The following is a 17,582-nucleotide window of genomic DNA, read 5'->3' as shown; positions in this document are numbered from 1 at the left end:
TTTTCTTCTAATTTGAAACTCAATATTCTGTTTCTAATTTTCTTATTGGGTCCCTGGAAATTACATTTTACATACTAATATATCAAAGTTTAAAGTCAGTAAATACCTTTTACCCTCCACGGAGGCTGTTCAGGGACCTTAAAGCACTAACAACACCCTCCCAAATGAGGTATTATTCTTCTGATATATTTTAACTTTATTATTTTTAAACCTCATACTATATTGTTTTTATATATAGTATTTGTTTATTAGACTTACCCATGTTTTACCACATTTCTCCTTAGAGTACATTCTTCAGAACTTAGTATTTGCTGGTTTTTGTCTTTTTCATTTTGCCCTCATTCCTTTTTTAAATAAATAATTTTATTGAGATGTAATTCACATGTCATGTAATTAACCCTTTTAAAGTGTATAATTCAGTGGTTTTTGGTATTTTACATTTTATGTTTTTCTTATATCAAAACTTGCCATTTTAATCATTTTTAAGCGTACAATTCTGTATAAAGAATGCCTTCATTCTTTACAAATATTTCTGCTGCTTATAGAATTCTAGGTTGAAGGTTTTTGTATCTCAGTACGTTTTAGTAATTCATTTGTTAGCTGGTTTCCATTGTTACTGATGAGAAGTCTGTTGACACTCTTTATAGATAGTGTGTCATGTTTTGGCAGCTGCTGTTTATGATTTTCTCTTTATCTTTGGTGGTCTGCAGTTTACAATGACATTTCTGGTTTATATAATGTACTCTTTCAGTGATTATTCTGATTGGTTATTTGTGGGGCTTCTTAAATAAGAGGATCAAGGTCTTTTACTCTCTTAAATATTTCCTTTCTCACAATCTCTCCTCTGCTTTTGATTCTTTAAACATATTTTAGATCTTTTCATACTATTCTCTGTTTCTTAATCTCTCATGTACCTTCCATATTTTTGCCTTTCTGTGCTGCATTCTGGATAATTTCTTTACTCTTTCTTCCATTCCAGCACATTTCTGTTCAGGTATGTTTAGTCTACTATTAAATTCTTGTATTTGCTACTTTCGAATTTATATCCAGTTTACAGCTCGGGAAACAAGACTCAGTAAGGTTGGGTAACTGCCCTAAGATCACCCATCTTGTGAACAGCATAGTAAGCGGTCACGACCAGCTGTGACTGCATTGTCCAGGCTCCTGACTCCGATGTCTTATTGTCTCCCATTGAGCATTGTTTCATGGTTTTTATGAGCACCGTTTGATATTTGTGTATAAGCTCAGACGTTATTTTTTTGGCCTATGCTTTGTAAAACTTAAGAACTCAAATTTCTTTTTTATTGGCAGTGTTTTCAGTGGCCTAACCTACCTTGCCAAATTCATTTCCACTCTTTTTCTGGTCACTTTCTATGAATATCTACTAAAGATTTTTCACTGAATTTCCTACATATCCCTATAAAAAAAATTGCAACAGTGATGAAACTAGAGTGTTTTGTAGAAGCTCTCTGGTGCAGTCATGTATCGGCTTTGTAGGTATGCCTTTTAAGGTATTGTGATAGGCAGGATGAGTAGAAAATGTCATAGGGATTATCATTGATCTGAGAGACTGCGATCAGGAATTTATCAAACGAGTGTTCCATACAGAAAATTTGGGGGTTCTAAGGCACATTTCAAGATTGAGTATATCCCATGTAATGGAATTCAGCCATTCTTCATTCTCATTTCTCATACATCATTGTGTTCCTGCATCTACCTTCAGGGAAGTCATATTTGGGCTCTAGCAAATGCAGCAGATGTGTCAGTCATGACTTAGCATTTGTGTCCTCCAGGAGCTCTGTTTGGATTCCCACAGCCAGAAGAGCGTTTCTATACATTTTTATAGGAAATGTAACTTAAAAAGAGCCAGTATTTGTGAACTGTTAATGTATAAGAATAGGTAACTGAATATTTCTATGTTTAGAAGAGCACAAAATTTTTCGCATGATTGAGAAAGCAATCAATTAAAATGCCTCTTTACTATATGGGGTGGCTGAATCTTTAACATCTTTCCTTTTGCCTTGAAGAACAAAAACGGACATTAAACATTAAAGTCCTGGAGTAATTTACTAAAACCAATATTGTTACTAAGTAAATATTTATTTACAAAATAATTATTATTTACTACAATCAGTAGCAAGAGGCAATTCAATTGTATGTCTCTCCATCATTATAGCATTGGCCCAAATTTGAAGTGTTTACTTCAAAATAAAGCATTGGAAATTCTAATTTTGTGGCATTTGGAATCATTTTGCACTTGCATTTTCTTGCCTAAGACAACATAACCTACAAAAAAGTATACTACCTTGAATCATTACATGTTGGGTCTCCCAGGCGAACAAATTACTGTAAAACAAACTATGATTATTAGGACTTAAAGAAAATATTTGCTCCTGGGTATGCAAGTAATTTGTAAGTTGGGATCTGGTACAGCATTAATAAACAGAGAATTTGCTTCTTTTTATCAACTTGAAAATGCATTTGTTAGTTAATTTTGTAGAAGAAATATACTCCCTGGGATAACTGGAGGGTATATTCACTAATTTAAGAATATAATGAGTAACTTCTTGTGGATTTTTTGTGTGTTTTAGTGTCTGTATAACCTCAGTGTTTCAACTTTCCATTTGAGGAAATGAAATGGGAACAACAATGAGATAATAAGGTACTAGCCCATTAAAAAATGAAAGTTGTTGCTTGTTCAGTGTAGGTTTGTGTTGCTCTTGTAAGTTTCATAATTCAGTGAATCTAAGATTTAGTTAAAAAACTGTAGTTTTTGCAAATTCCATCTTGGAGAATTGTTAAGTGAATTGTTTGCCTCATTTGAGGACCTAGAATAAATTCTATTTCCCATAAAACATACCTGTCTCAAAGCAAAAAATAATATATGTGTTTGGCTGGGTGTATTCATTATATAATATCTCTGTTGGGCCTCTTCTGTCAAAACCGAGAACAGATTCCAGATACTTTTCTAGAGCATATAACAGAAGGTGTTCTCCCCTTTTCCAGCCTCCACAAATTTTCCTTATAGCTGCCAGCCTCTCTCTCATAGTAATAACAAGGTAGTCTTCTTGAGCATTCTAGTAAAACAAAGAAAACACCAGAGGACTGAAGATTATTTTATTTTCATAAGAACTAGGAAACTATAATTGATATTTAAAATAGAAGTACTTTTAATCAGTGTAGGGTTATCCGACATGGGAATGAAGAGGTCTTTTGCTCACTGTTTGCAACTAAGAACTTGTGCCCTTTGGAAGACTGCAACAAACATTTCAGTGGTAATTTACTAAAGTAGCAGAACAATTTCCTGTGAAAAACAGTTATGTTAGGATAAAACGCAATCTGTGATTTTAAGAGCCTTTGATTCCAGTTTATTTCTATTTCTATTTATATATATATATATATATATATATATATATAAGTATTTATATTTTTAAAAAATCAGGTGTGTTTTAGACTCAGTTATTAAAAAAAGCAAAGTCATACCATGCGAACGATGTTTTGAAGATTAGAATCATGTGGCTGAAAGTTTCTTCACATGAGATCTTAAAACAGACCGTAATACGAGGCATAGAGGACAATAACAGCAGAAATGAGCCTTTTTATCTACTGATTCTGCCTTTTTTTTTTTTTAATCAAACCTGGGATTTTGCCCATATGCAAGTTTGTCTTAAAGATTCCAATCTTATTTAAAAAAAAAAAAAGCTTTCTGATACTTAGAAAAAATTTAAGACTTTTCTAAACGGCTTGTAGAGGGTGGTAAAATCTGATTGGATAATACTGCTTTCACTGTTTACCTCTTAGTAATTACCTGAAGCAATAATTAACATTTGAAACATACACTGACATCATTTGTAAATTTCTTTGAAGTTTCTACTCATCCAAATGCCAAGTATGATTAACCACCATTATTGGTTAAAGACCATAAAGGCTTTGATTTCAGAAAGTTCCTCACTCTTCTCTTCACAGAGAATGGAATTCACTGATCTATTAAAAGCTGTTGGAAGTGTCTGGTTTAGGAAGACTCTTCACAAGTCCTGACCATCCAGTGAGGACAGATGGACCCAGTGGGAACAGTCTTGTGTTGGTAATGATTGTACCATAAAGGAAAAGCTAGGGATTTTATTTAAAAGTTATGTATATTTTACGTAATTTGTAATCCATTAGTTGTGGAAAGAAGAAACTTAAAAACTGATAATCTTTATTGTAACATAAGTAACTATGGGTACTGTTATGACTCCTGTATCACCATATTTTTCTCCAAAACCTCACAGGGCTCTATTGCTTGCTAAACACTCTCCAAAAGTGGGCTATCTACATGGTGAGAATAAACAGTTATCTCAATGCAGCAGCAGATAATTTGGGTTAAATGTCAGATTACTAGATTTTAAAGTGAAAAAAATTGTCTACAAAATTGAGTTTGAGAAAAAAAAACAACAGAGGTAGGATAATTTTGTGCAAGTCGGCTGTCTTTTCTACAACGTGGGAGTAACTGCCGGCTCTCTTTCCTTAGAATAAATCTTGGTTACCTCTTATTCCACAGACTCATTTTTCATCTCTTTACCAAGCACCTTATAATAAGTGCAGAAGTAGAATCTGAGATAAAACATGTGTTTGCAAATGATGTTTTTGGAGTTGACGACACCAACCTACTGCAAGGAGTCCAACAAGCGTAGCCCAGAAAACACCTTAGAGGTCACTGAGAAGATTAAGTGACTTTACCAGAGATATACAGGCGAGTGGAGAGAACACTGTGAGCAGTGGCATAGCTTGGAGAGACTTTCATCTCCCGCACCTGAAAGAAACAGAACTAAGGAAATGGTATTATTGCTGTGCAAATGTCAACCTTAAGGCAAGACTCTTAGTCCCTTCTTTCCATCTGAATTGTTACCGAAAGGTCCTTCCCACTAGAATTTGTAGCACCAATCTTGGTTAGTGAGTCACACTAACTTGAGTGAATCACAGCCTCTCTGGGCTTTGGTTTCCTCCGTAAACTGAAGGGATTGGATTTCAGAGGTCACAAACTCCAATGTCTTCTGGGGACAGGAAGATAGTAGAGGTTGTGAGTAGTGGAAGGGCCAGTAGAAGATGGAACATTCAAGTCCTACGCCAAAGTATTTGAAACAAAAACAAAATGCCAAAGCCAGTGTTGGCCAAAAAAATAATATGGGCAGAGATGACAAAATTTGCATTAGGTGAGTTGTGAGGTCTCTTCTGGTTCTGGTGTTTCGTGATTTTTTTTTAAACCTTTTCCCACACTTGGCCCCTTATTGCTTTATGCTTATTTTCCTATTTCTGTCTCTTGAGCTCTTCTGCTTTTGTTTTGAGTAAAACACATGTCAGCACACTCAGTTCTATATGAAAATAGAAGAAAGCCTGTCAGGGTAAGTTTAAAGTGAATGCTAATGCATCATGAATCACCTTTTTCCAAAAGAAATTTTATCTTCATCCTTAGGCTTGTTAGAATGTGCCTAACCTGGGGCATCTGGGTAGCTCAGTCAGTTGAGCATCTGACTTCACCTTAGGACGTGTTCTCGTGGTTTGTGAGTTCGAGCCCTGCATCGGGCTCTGTGCTGACAGCTTGGAGCCTGGAGCAAACTTTGGATTCTGCGTCTCCCTCTCTCTCTGCCCCTCCCTGCTCACACTCTGTATTTCTCTCCTTCAACAATAAGAAAAAATAAAAAAATAAAAACATTAAAAAAAAAAAAGAATGTGCCTAACTTAACTTGAACTGCTGTTTGTCTCTGTTTAGATGATTAGGCTGGTTGGTTTAATCCCCAATAGCTACCAGAACATTTTTCTTCATCAGTGTCAATACTTGTGTTATATGTTTGCACCTGTCATCACAGTTGTTGATAAAATATTCACAAATTTTCAGTACTCATTGTGCCAACCGAAATTGCCAGAGCCAGCCTTTAGTCTCTGTGCATGTTTATTTTCGCTAACAGGTGGCTTTTATGTTGTCATTACCTACATTGTCTTGTTGGTTAGACCAAAAAACAAACAAACAAACAACAAGAACAAAAAACAAAAACCAAACAGAAAAAACCCAGTACTTTTCATTTCTGGAGACCTTGGTGCAGTGATTTCACCTGTATTTTCTGACAAACTCTTTTCAAATCCCAGCGGGCAAACAGATGCAGATGAGGAGGCAGGTTCAGAGAAGTGCTCAGACACTAATGCAGAACTTCAGGTGTGATCTTCTCTTTGATGATCCAATACTCTTGCATTTTACCACACTAATCCTGTTGCTGTCAGGTGAGGTATGTGGGCTTGATCCAAGCAGATCTCCGAAAGAGGGCACTTCTGGGGGGTTTCCCTCTATCCTCCATGTGTGCCCCTTCATTTTGGGTTCTTTTCTCTTCACCCCCACCCCCCATGTCAGCCATGCTCATGTTTGTACTGAGCATTGGTGTTTATATGAGACGCCATTTACGAGCTGTCAGAAGGGCCCAGTGTCTGCATGGTGCTGCCCTCTCACTTCAGGGTCTCCACTATCATGCCGACCTTTGCCCTCAGCATAACTAATCCAGGCTGCACTCCGTTTCTTCAGAAAGACTATTAGCTATCCAAATAATTAGAGCTGTTGCAGTTATTCTTTGTTTTGTTTTGGTTTGGTTTTTAGACCCTTAACATGCAGACCCTCAGCAATGATGCAGGAAGAAAGGTCTAACTCTGAAGGCATGTAGCAGTGAGGAAAATGGACATGCCTCCACGTAACTGTAGGTGATGACCTTGGAGCCACAGAGCCCCGTAGCGTGCAGGGACACAGAGAAGAGAAAGGCAATTTTTCCAGGGCAGTTGGAGGCATAGGGAAGATGTCCCTTAGGAGCTAATATTTAAGCTGAGCCCTGAAAAACATGTCCACCAGGACGAAGGCAGGGCAAAAAGACATTTCCTAGGTGGGTCTGGTGCAAAATATGGCGCTAGTGGCAGTCAGAAGTCATTTGTCATTCCATGTTGTCAGTATAATACTAGTATTTTAATAAAGAGTCTTAAATGACTTTATCTAAAGGAGTGGTTGATAAGGGGATCTCATGACCTGTGGTAGAGCAGGCAGGGAATTATTTTAAGTGAGGAGCTTTACCGCATCTCTCAAGTAACATCTCCAAGGTGACTTCCTCTTCTACTTTATTCCGGCCCAGTACATCCAGACACCGTGCTCTCTGGACTTTGCTTTGGAATCCTGCTTAGGTTGGGGCTTCATCATGGTTTCTCTTTCCAAGTTTTCACAAGGCATGCCTGTGTTCACTTATACTGGTGTATTTACGAAGGTTGCAAAAAATCATTGGTATTGATGAACCTTCCTTGTGCTTTATTTAAAAGAGTGATCCTTTTATTTGCCCATTTCTATTTTACCCTCAACAGCCTGATATATTCCATGCCTCTGGGTCTGTACTGTTCCGTTTCATAACATTTAATGAATGTTAGAACTGGCTCCACAAATGCATCGCCTTAATCTTGTTGCCCGCAGTGAGATGCTTTTAATATTTTCTCCACATGCGAACTCCGTGTTTTCCTTTAGCTTTTCTTTCATTTCCATGTAGTTAATTCCCTTCGACTGCAGGGAGTCTGGATATTTATAGATTTCTTCCTTTCACTCTCTCTTCAATAATATTCTTTTTACATTCAGTGAACACATCCATCACAATAAATGGTCCTTTCCCCATATGTATTGACTTGCATTTATATAAACCAGACTCCCTTTTCATATCATTATTAACATTCCTGGCAATTTTCAGTAGCTTGGCCACATGGGTAATAGAGTGAGCACGGAGCTTCAAGTTGTCCTGTTAGATCAAATGACTCATGTCATAATGCCTAGCTTCAAATTTTATCATTAAGTCAAAACCAAAGTTATGTAGTGTTTTTTTTAATTGACTCAATATAAAATGAGAGTATTAAATAAGCATCTCTAAATTATTCCTCATTTCATTAAAATGTTCTTGACTTGATAGCCTTTTTATGTGTGAAAAGATGTGAATATTCCCATTACCAGGGTTGAATATTTTCATAATCAAAAGCCCAATTTTATAAACTTTTATAGCCCTCGTAGATATAAGCAGGGCATTGAATTAGAAGCAGTTAACATTGGTCATACTTAGATGCTATGCCTTTCTGTAGTTCAGTTTTTTTTAATGGAGTATAGTATAGTATAGTTTGAAAACTCATTTGGATGCTTCATTTATATACTAATGTAAGGAAACTCTTTTCCCATCACTATGCATGTTATCAGTTTGTAGCCGGTAAGGAAGGATGTAATCAGCAGGACTTGTATTGCTGTTCTTTAGGCAAAAAGATGTATCTAGAGATCATCAAACGCCTTACAGCTTGTGCAGTTGTCTCAGAGGACATCTTTCAGAGGGACATCTGGGTGGCTCAGTTGATGGAATGTCTGTCTGACTTTGGCTCCGGTCGTGATCTCATGGTTCGTAGTTTGAGCCCCACATCGAGGTGTGTGTGGCAGTGCAGAGCCTGCTTGGGATTCTCTCTCTCCCTCTCTTTCTGCGCCTCCCCCATTCGTACTCTTTCTCTCTCTCTCTCTCAAAATAAATACACTGAAAGAAAGAAAGAAAGAAAGAAAGAAAGAAAGAAAGAAAAGAAAGAAAGAGAGAAAGAAAGAAAGAAAGAAAGGAAAGAAAAAGAAAGAAAAGAAAGAAAAAGAAAGAAAGAAAGAAAGAAAGAAAGAAAGAAAGAAAGAAAGAAAGAAAGAAAGAAAGAGAAAACATCTTTCAGAGTAGCCCTGGGTGCTTTTGCAGACCTTGCAAACCTCCTGAACCAGCCATTCCACGGGAAGACAGAGTCCCGTGCTTTCCTATGACGATTTTGACCGCTCAGCAGCTTTTCCAGGAAGAAGTGGCATTTCCATGATTCTACTTTGTTATATTCCTTTTCATTTTTTAATTGCATTTTGGAAGACCTTAAATGCCTGTTTCAAAACCTGCATCCTTGTTACATTTTTCTGTAGTATTCTGTGTGTTATAGAAATGGTGAAAATATTTTTGATTATTCTAGTTCTTATTTCATTTTTTTTTATTTTGGTAGCAATCTTTTTTTGTATCTCTAACGTAACTGAAAGTGATCAGTTAATTTTTGTTTTTAGGATTCATTCATCTCTGCTACCATATTTTATTCCACCTAAGACATTTTTTTCTCCACATTTTAGCATCTCTGAAACTCGGATGCATCTCTCAGTTGGTGGTGAGTCATTGTTTAATTGGCAGCATCTAAAAATTTTTTTAGTGGTGGAAAAATTAATGGTGTCCCAGATTTTATAGAATGTGGCATTTTATTTCTATCTCCTTTCTAAGCCACTTTATTAAGTTTTTATTGACCTACAAAAAGATGTACGTTTCTAATGTATACAGTTTTATGGGTTTGGAGATAAATATATATTCATGAAAATCAGCACCACATCTATGCCATAAACATCTTTCACCTCCAAAAGTTTTCTTCTACCTTCTTTATTTTGTGTGTGTGTAGTGTATGATAAGAACACGTAACGTAAGATCTACCCTCTTAGCAAGTATTTAAGTACATACTACAGTATTGTTACAGGCACTGTGCTGTTCAGTAGGCCTCTAGGGCTTATTCATCTTGCATGATCGAACTTTGTACACTTTGACTAATACCTTCCTATTTCCCCTCTTCGCAGTCCCTGGTAACCATCCTTCTACTCCCTGGTTCTAGGAGTTTGGCTACTTTAGATTTCTCATATAATGGTATCACATCGTATTTGTCCTTCTGTGGTCTGCCTTATTTCATTTAGCATCGAGTTCTCCAGGTTTATCTCTGTTGTTACAAATGACAGGATTTCCTTCATTTCTTAAGGCTGAATAATATTCCATTGTATATATACACCACATCTTCTTCATGCATTCATTCATCTGTCAATGGACGTTTAGGTTGTTTCCATATCTTGGCTATTGTGAATAATTCTGTGGTGAATGTGGGGGTACAGATATCTCTTTGAGATCCTGATTTCAATTCTTTTTGATGTATTTTTATTTCCTAAGGACAAATAATGGGGAGCGGTTCATGGTCTCAGTGACTTTGTTTATGTATCAAGCAAACATTCCTGAGTGTTCTGTGAGCTTGCTTCTTTTCTGTCCTGTTATTTCTTATGCAAGTTTATCTTGCCCTTGTTCACTTGTTTATTCATTCTCTTCACTTAGTAGAAGTGAAGTATTTAACAGAGGGTAATTTTTTTTTAAATGTGCTATGTACTCTCCTGTCCTGAATTTCTGTGTATATGACTTTATTCCTGGTCAGGCCAAGGCATCTTTCTGCAGTGAGGGTAGGAGTGTGAGAAACTATGGGACTAGGAGTGGGATTAAGACTTTTATAATAAGAATGCAAAGATTCAGTGTTCAGCTTTTAACTATGATAGAATTTTGTTAAAGTTTTTATTTATATTTTAGTTAGCATACACTGTAATATTAGTTTCAGGTGTACAATACACTGATTCAATACTTCCATTCCAAGTGCACTCCTTAATCCCCATCACCTATTTCCCCCAACCTCCCCCCACCTCCCTTCTAATGACCATCCGTTTGTTCTCCATAGTGAAGAGTCTGTTCCTTGGTTTGCCTCACTCTTTTTCCCCTTTGCTCCTTTGTTTTGTTTCTTAAATTCCACATAGGAGTGAAATCATATGGTACTTGTCTTTCTCTGAATGACGTATTTTGCTTAGAATTAGATTCTTTAGCTCCAACAACATCATTGCAAGTGGCCAGATATCATTCTTTTTTACGGCTGAGTAATTTTCCATTGTGTGTCCTGTTTCCATAATTTGGCACTTATAGATAATGCTGCAATAAACATTGCGGTTCATGTATCCCTTTGAATTTTGTATTCTGTGGGTAAATAGTAGTGCAATTTCTGGATCATAGGGTAGTTGTATTTTTTAAAATAGTGTGGGCAGCATGGAAAGTTTGACTTTGTCAAGAGAAGGAAGGAGTTTCTAAATTTCTTTTTTAAAAATTTTTAAAAATGTTTTATTTATTTTTGAGAGAGAGAGAATGAGAATGAGCAGGGAGGAGCAGAGAGAGAGGGAGACACGGAATCTGAAGCAGGCTTCAGGCTCTGAGCTGTCTGCACAGAGCCAGACCTGGGGCTCAAACTTACTAACTGTGAGATCATGACCTGAGCTGAAGTCAGATGTTTAACTGACTGAGCCATCCAGGTCCACCTCTAACTTTTTCTTATATGGGCCCTAATGCCATTTCTGAGGTTAGAACCCTCCCAAAGGTCCCGCCTCATAATACAGTTGCATTGAGATTAAGGTTTCAGCATATGAATTTTACTGGGGGACATAAACACTAAGGCCATAGCATGAATAATGTAGAAATCATATAAAATCTTAATTAAATTAATTGATCTTAATTAAATTAATTGATCTCAATTTGAAAAAGAGGAGAAGCAAAGAGAGAATCAAATCCAGAACTAGTATAGGTCAATAAAGCCCTAAATGTTACCATTTATTAAGTACCAGATTGAATCAAGAGTTAAAAATAGTTGTATAATTAAAAAGTGGAACAACTATGTTGTGAAAAATCATGTATCATCTTGACAAGTTAAATGGACTCACTTTATTAAATGTATGTATTTATGATTTAAATGAAAATGATTATAGTATTTGTTATATATTTTATAGTTTCTCATTTTAACTTTTAAATCAAATATTAATCTTGATTGCATCAGATAAGAAGTTATCCGATATATTTAAATTTAGTTAATTTAAATCCTGAGTTTCTTACTGCCCAGCAGGATAGTCTAGTTAGGAAGATGAGACTAGCAACCATAAATAAACTGCTTTGATTTGCCTTCGCTTCTCTCCCTCCTCATGCCATCTCCATGTAGGGAGAATGAATTTTCCACTCCACAGCTATATACGATTCATCAGACAAAATAGCCACAATGTGGGCTTGTGTATATGTCTGTTGGCCATCTGTATATCATCTTTGGAGAAATGTCTTTTCAGGTCCTCTGCCCATTTTTAAACATTTATTTATTTATGTATGTATTTATTTATTTAGCAACAGAGTGCGAACAGGGTGGGGGAGGTGCAGAGAGAGAGAGAAAGAGAGAGGGAGAGAATTGCACCCAGGCTCCATGCTGCCAGGTGCAGAGCCCTATGCAGGGCTTCAACACACAAACTGTGAGATCATGTCCTGAGCCAAAAACAAGAGTTGGATGCTTAGCTGACTGAGCCATCCAGTCACCTCTTCTCTGCCTATTTTTAAATCAGATTGTTTGTTTTTTTGGTGTTGAGTTCGGCTTGAAACTTGAAAGGGAGCTCCTTTTCTGTCCCTTATTGCTTTGGCTACTGCCTCTTGAAACAAATCACAGCTGTGATGGTTGAACAAGTCTGTGAATATACTAAAAATCATTGAATTGCTCTTTTAAATGGGTGAATTGTATGGTATGTGAAACATATAAATAAAACTGGTACAAAAACAATCATTGGAGAAAATAAAAAACTTCGTGCCCAGTTCATGGAATAGATTTGAAAATAAAAATGTATTCCAGCATCCACTAAATGTTAGACAATTATACATGGATGGATATGAGTATCAAAAGTGCACGGCAACTTAAAATAAGATAATCCAAACGTTTGCTTCTGTTCAAGGTCATAAAAATGCTATTCCAAATAGTGGTTTTATTTATGTAGGTGTACTGTGAGGAGAAAGCTATTTTGTTTTTATTATCATAGTGTAGAAAATATAATATTGGGCAGACCAAAACTGAATTGTAGTTTCTAGGTTTAAAGTAATTAAATTATGGATCTGGAAGCCTGTCTTTTTCTTATTAAAATAAAGAATTTCGGGGTGCCTGGGTGGCTCGCTCGGTTGAGCGACCGACTTTGACTCAGGTCACAATCTCATGGTTTGTGAGTTCGAGCCCTTCATCGGGCTCTGTGCTGACAGCTCAGAGCCTGGAAGCATCTGATTCTGTCTCCCTCTCTCTCTGCCCTTCCCCCACTCATGCTCTGTCTCTCTCTGTCTCAGAAATAAACAAACATTAAAAAAATTTTTTAAATAAATAAATAAAGAATTTCTAGGCTCTTCACGAGGTCCCATTATGCCTGGGCTCATATAAAATGCATACCAGATAGGTAGTAGTAAGAATGATTTTAATTTACAAAAATAGAAATAAACATTGACATTAATTTCATCCTTTTAAAGAGTGAGCTCTTAATGTTAAATGCACTCATTTTAACAATGTTTCCATTGTTCAAGACATTTTTGGCACCATTTTCTTTAACTTCATAATAATCATGTCTCATTCATGTGTGTGTGAGTGTGTATGTCCATATATAGTATTCATAGTATTCATTAGTATCATCACTTCTTTCCAAATGCCTTTTGGCTGTTTCAAAACTCAAATCTACCCTTAAAGGCAAAAAAATTTGCCAGTATTGAGAATATTCCAAATTATGTGCTAAATGGGGCTCACAGAACTAGTTGGAAGATTAATATAGAAGAACTAGGCTCAGGAATTTGGCAGTGACCTTGGCCATGGAGGACACAACAGAGGTCATGTCACAGAGCAGTGTGGTTTAGAATGTTCATAATAGCATGGCCACCATTAGACTTTTACCCCTACTGGTACCAATTGGCCATGGAGTCTTTTCTCAATTCCGTTGAATGCATTAGTCCAGCTAGGGGTGTTGGAGCAAGCTGAGTGTGTGTGCCCTGCACCAGACACCAGTTGGTGGGGATGTGTGAATCCTTTGGAAAGAGAATACTGTTTCCCCCTTTAACATGTTCACACCCAAATTCACACAATGAAAGATTTCCCCACCAATGTCCCTTACAAATGTGTTTATGTTAAATATTGTTTATACCACAGATATATCTTTGGATTATTTTATCAGTTAAAATGTGCATGTATTAGTTTTGGAATTAAAAAAGTGGAATACAAAATAGTTACTAAAAAGAGATGTTTTTCTTTCAGGGTCTAGGCACAGAGTTAGAACCTGGGCTGTGATGTTGGGCTGTTACCTCCCTAGCTCACTGTTCCACAGGCTCTCTGAAGGAAGGAGAGAGGTTTGACCTTTAGAAAATTCCACTGAGTGGTGCAATTACTTACAGGCAGTGTGCGTGGTGGGAGACATCAGGCAGAGAAAGAAATAGTAGTAAAATGTGCACACATCCCTTTTCCCCCTAATCATCAGTGAGCTCCACTCAGAACTTCAGTTTAATCTATCGTCTGATTTGGAAAGGACAAAGTATATTAAAAAAATAAATAAATAAAAACAGGACAACAAGAACACCATGCTGGAAAGGCAAGTGTTTTGCTTTTCTTTGTTAAGAGACCCATGTGTCTAAATCCCCCAGGGACCCCTCGTGGCTGTTGTGACCATTGTTAGTTGGAGAAATGTGAGCTTAGGGAAACTCAGGGGAAACATTTTTCTTCATTTTCTTCTCAAAATAGAGGCAGGAATAAGGCAGAGGAAAATATAAAGGAGTAAATATAGCCATTGTCGCCTTAGGATAATTGGTGATAAAGTGCTGGTGGATCTTATTTTCATTCAATCAAGCCATTTACTAATTGGCTGTCCTTGGAATGATGGTTTTCTCAGCTTTCTCCTTTGCTTCTATTTTCCTATGAATGTCCTTTTTTAGTGGTAGGACAGCTCTACTCTGGCGAATGATCAACTATTCAGGCAAGTATATCTTGTTATAAGCTCATTAAATTTCTTGTCATTTCTTCTAGTATGCAGGGAAGTGCTATTTACAGCACTTTTTTGCAAGGTAGAACCCGTCTTATGTGAGACGCTGTGGAAGCTTTTGCTTTGATAATTAGGCTCCTGCTTTAGTCAGAGCCAATAAGAGCTCTGTATAAACTGCCCACACCTGTGGATGGGCAGAGCCCTGTGCGTTTCCTTTAGCTTCAGGTGGAGATGCCATTTTGAGATGCTTCTGGAAGTCTTTCTCAATTTACCTTAGAGCAGGGGTTCTCAAACTTCAGTGTGGATTAGAATCACCTGGAGGGCTTGTTAGAGCCCAGATTGCTAAGGTTGGTTCTGTAGCTAAGGTTGGTTCTGTAGCTAAGGTTGGTTCTGTAGATGCGGCCTGATAATTTGCATGTCTAACAAGTCCCAGGTGATAGAGATGGTGTTGTTGCGAGACCACACACCGAGACCCACGGGAGTTTATGCTCCAATGGGCTTGTAAACCCCCTAAATAAAAGGGAGAAACCAGTGCGGTGAGTCATAGAGTTAATTTTTGCCACATATGGCAGAGTTCGGAGTGTTCTGTGAGGACTTGGGGGAACATTTCAGGTAAGCACATACAATTCCTTTCACCTAGGCTTTTAACAGTGAAATGGCGTTTCAGTTTTCTAAATTTATTGATCCCATAATGTTATTTAATGAATTTCTTCTCTTTTGCATTAAAACAGTAACCTAATTGTTTTCTGTTCAGTATAAGAAATATATTATTTCACATAAGCTACAATTGACTTTTTAAGGGCTCTTACCCTATAAAACACTTGAGAGCTACTTTAACATAGAAAAGGTGTGGACTTCAAAAAATTCTCTGCAAATGTGTTGCAATAACAGTGATTTCACTGTCAAAATCCACTTGTAAAAGCAGACTTGACTTACCGTTTTGGTCCTATCTTTAACAAATGGTCAGAGTTGCTTTTTAAAAAATGATGTACTTCATGATTCCCTGAACCCCATGGAGATTATGAGCAGACCATGGCCCAGGAGCTTGGTTGTGGGCTCGTTTTCACCTAGGTTTTTTAAGTGAATTATTTATCAGTAACATGTTTTTAGGCTTTTTTGACCTCTGTATTGTATATTTGTTTTCTATGTCCTATCTTTATTGTCTTCACTTGGTTTCCTTGTGTTAATTTGCTCTTGTTTCAGTTGTGTGAGATAAACACTTAGCCTGCAGCCAGATTTCATCTTTTCTAATAAATGCCTATAAGGCTATAAATTTTCCTGTAAGCACGGCTTTAGTAGCTTCGGTTGAGTTTTAATAGGTCTTATTTTTATTGTAAGTCAGTTTGAAATGTCTTCTAATTTCTATTGTGATTTGAGTCTGAGTTCTGTAGAAGTATATATCTTAACTTGTGAACCTATGGGAGTTATTTAACATTCTTTGCCTATATAATGGAGTTGTGAGGAGGATTAAGTGAGCTAATATCACTAGAATGCCCTGCACCATGTCTGGCAAAAGTCCATTCACAGTGAATGGTGGCTACTGTTCCCCACCGCTTCCCACCCCCTGCTGTGCTTCAGCAGTCCAAGGAAAATTTCTGACTGATGGATCTACCTATTTTTCAGAGCTGACTCTCTTGATTTTATTGCATAATAATGAGTATGAGAAAGTCTGATTCTAGTCTTTATTTCGGGGACTTTGTATCCTAGAGTGTAAAAAAAAAATAGATTTTTGCTTTAAAACAATATGCATCTTGGTTCTTTGTGTGTATTTAATGAACATAAAACTTTTACTCACAACTGTATTTTAAGAATTGTTGCTTCCATAGCTTGGAAAATGCTGACTTACATGTATCGTAATTTATTTCTGGGGGCTGGCAGGTTACATTACAGGGTTCTGTGAGCCACCATGGTTGAGTGTGAGCCACTCAAAGGTTTTTGAGTGGTTTCAAAAACTCTTCTTTTGGACTGTCTCATGTACAGTCTTCACAAAACTGGAAGATATACTGCACAGAGGATAGGGCAGAATTATGTCCTATACCACCAACTATGTGAACTTGGGTGCAGCTTTATTCACTTAAACATTTTGGGGGAGATGTTTGGTAGAGTAAACCGGTTTATTTTCTGTTTTCTTTTTCTAAGTTTATTTTTACAGAGAGTGCGTGCACACAAATTGGGGAGAGGCAGAGGGGCAGAGAGAAGGAATCCCAAGTAGCCTCTCTCTCAAAATAAACATTTTTTAAAAAGGTAGAGAACCAGAAGTTAGTCTGGGGAAGCTATTCCAATTTGTACACTGCTAAGTTTGTTTTCATTAATTTCTAGTCAAATGGTAATTGTCTCCTGTCAACAATACATTTACTGCATATCAGTTACCAGTGCACCATACATAGATTTTTTGAGAAGAAATGTACAAAATAGAGTTTATCAGAATTTCTGATTAAGATCCAAACCTGTTGCTATACTGCAAATAGTGTGTATGTGAGCTCACGTGTTTTAAGCTTCCTAGTGTATTGGATTGTTGCAGCACTTCCCATGTATCCTATGCTGCTGAAATTGCATGGTTCCAGAGGAAATGGCTCACCCTATTGCCAACAATGAAGGAAAACAGAAGAAAGAAGTGTCGAAGGGACCAAACTCCTAATATTTACCAATAAGTCAGTGTATGCAATCTAAGAATTGTTAGAGGAGATTGGTAGTAGGAGTAATTGTGTAGGTCAATAGAATGTAGCAGCAGTTTGAAAACTGATTTGAGGGGCGCCTGAATGGCTCAACTGGTTAAGTGTCCAACTTTGGCTCAGGTCATGATCTTGGAGTTTGGGGGTTTGAGGGGTTCATGAATATGAGTCCCACGTTGGGCTCTGTGCTAAAAGCTCTGAGCCTGGAGCCTGGTTTGGATTCTGTGTCTCCCTCT

Source organism: Lynx rufus, unplaced genomic scaffold (assembly GCF_022079265.1).
Source record: "Lynx rufus isolate CCGP_SWC_20201006 ecotype Redwood Valley unplaced genomic scaffold, mLynRuf1.p SCAF_1, whole genome shotgun sequence".
In the NCBI taxonomy this organism is placed as follows: domain Eukaryota; kingdom Metazoa; phylum Chordata; class Mammalia; order Carnivora; family Felidae; genus Lynx; species Lynx rufus.
This window is presented reverse-complemented; position numbering follows the sequence as displayed.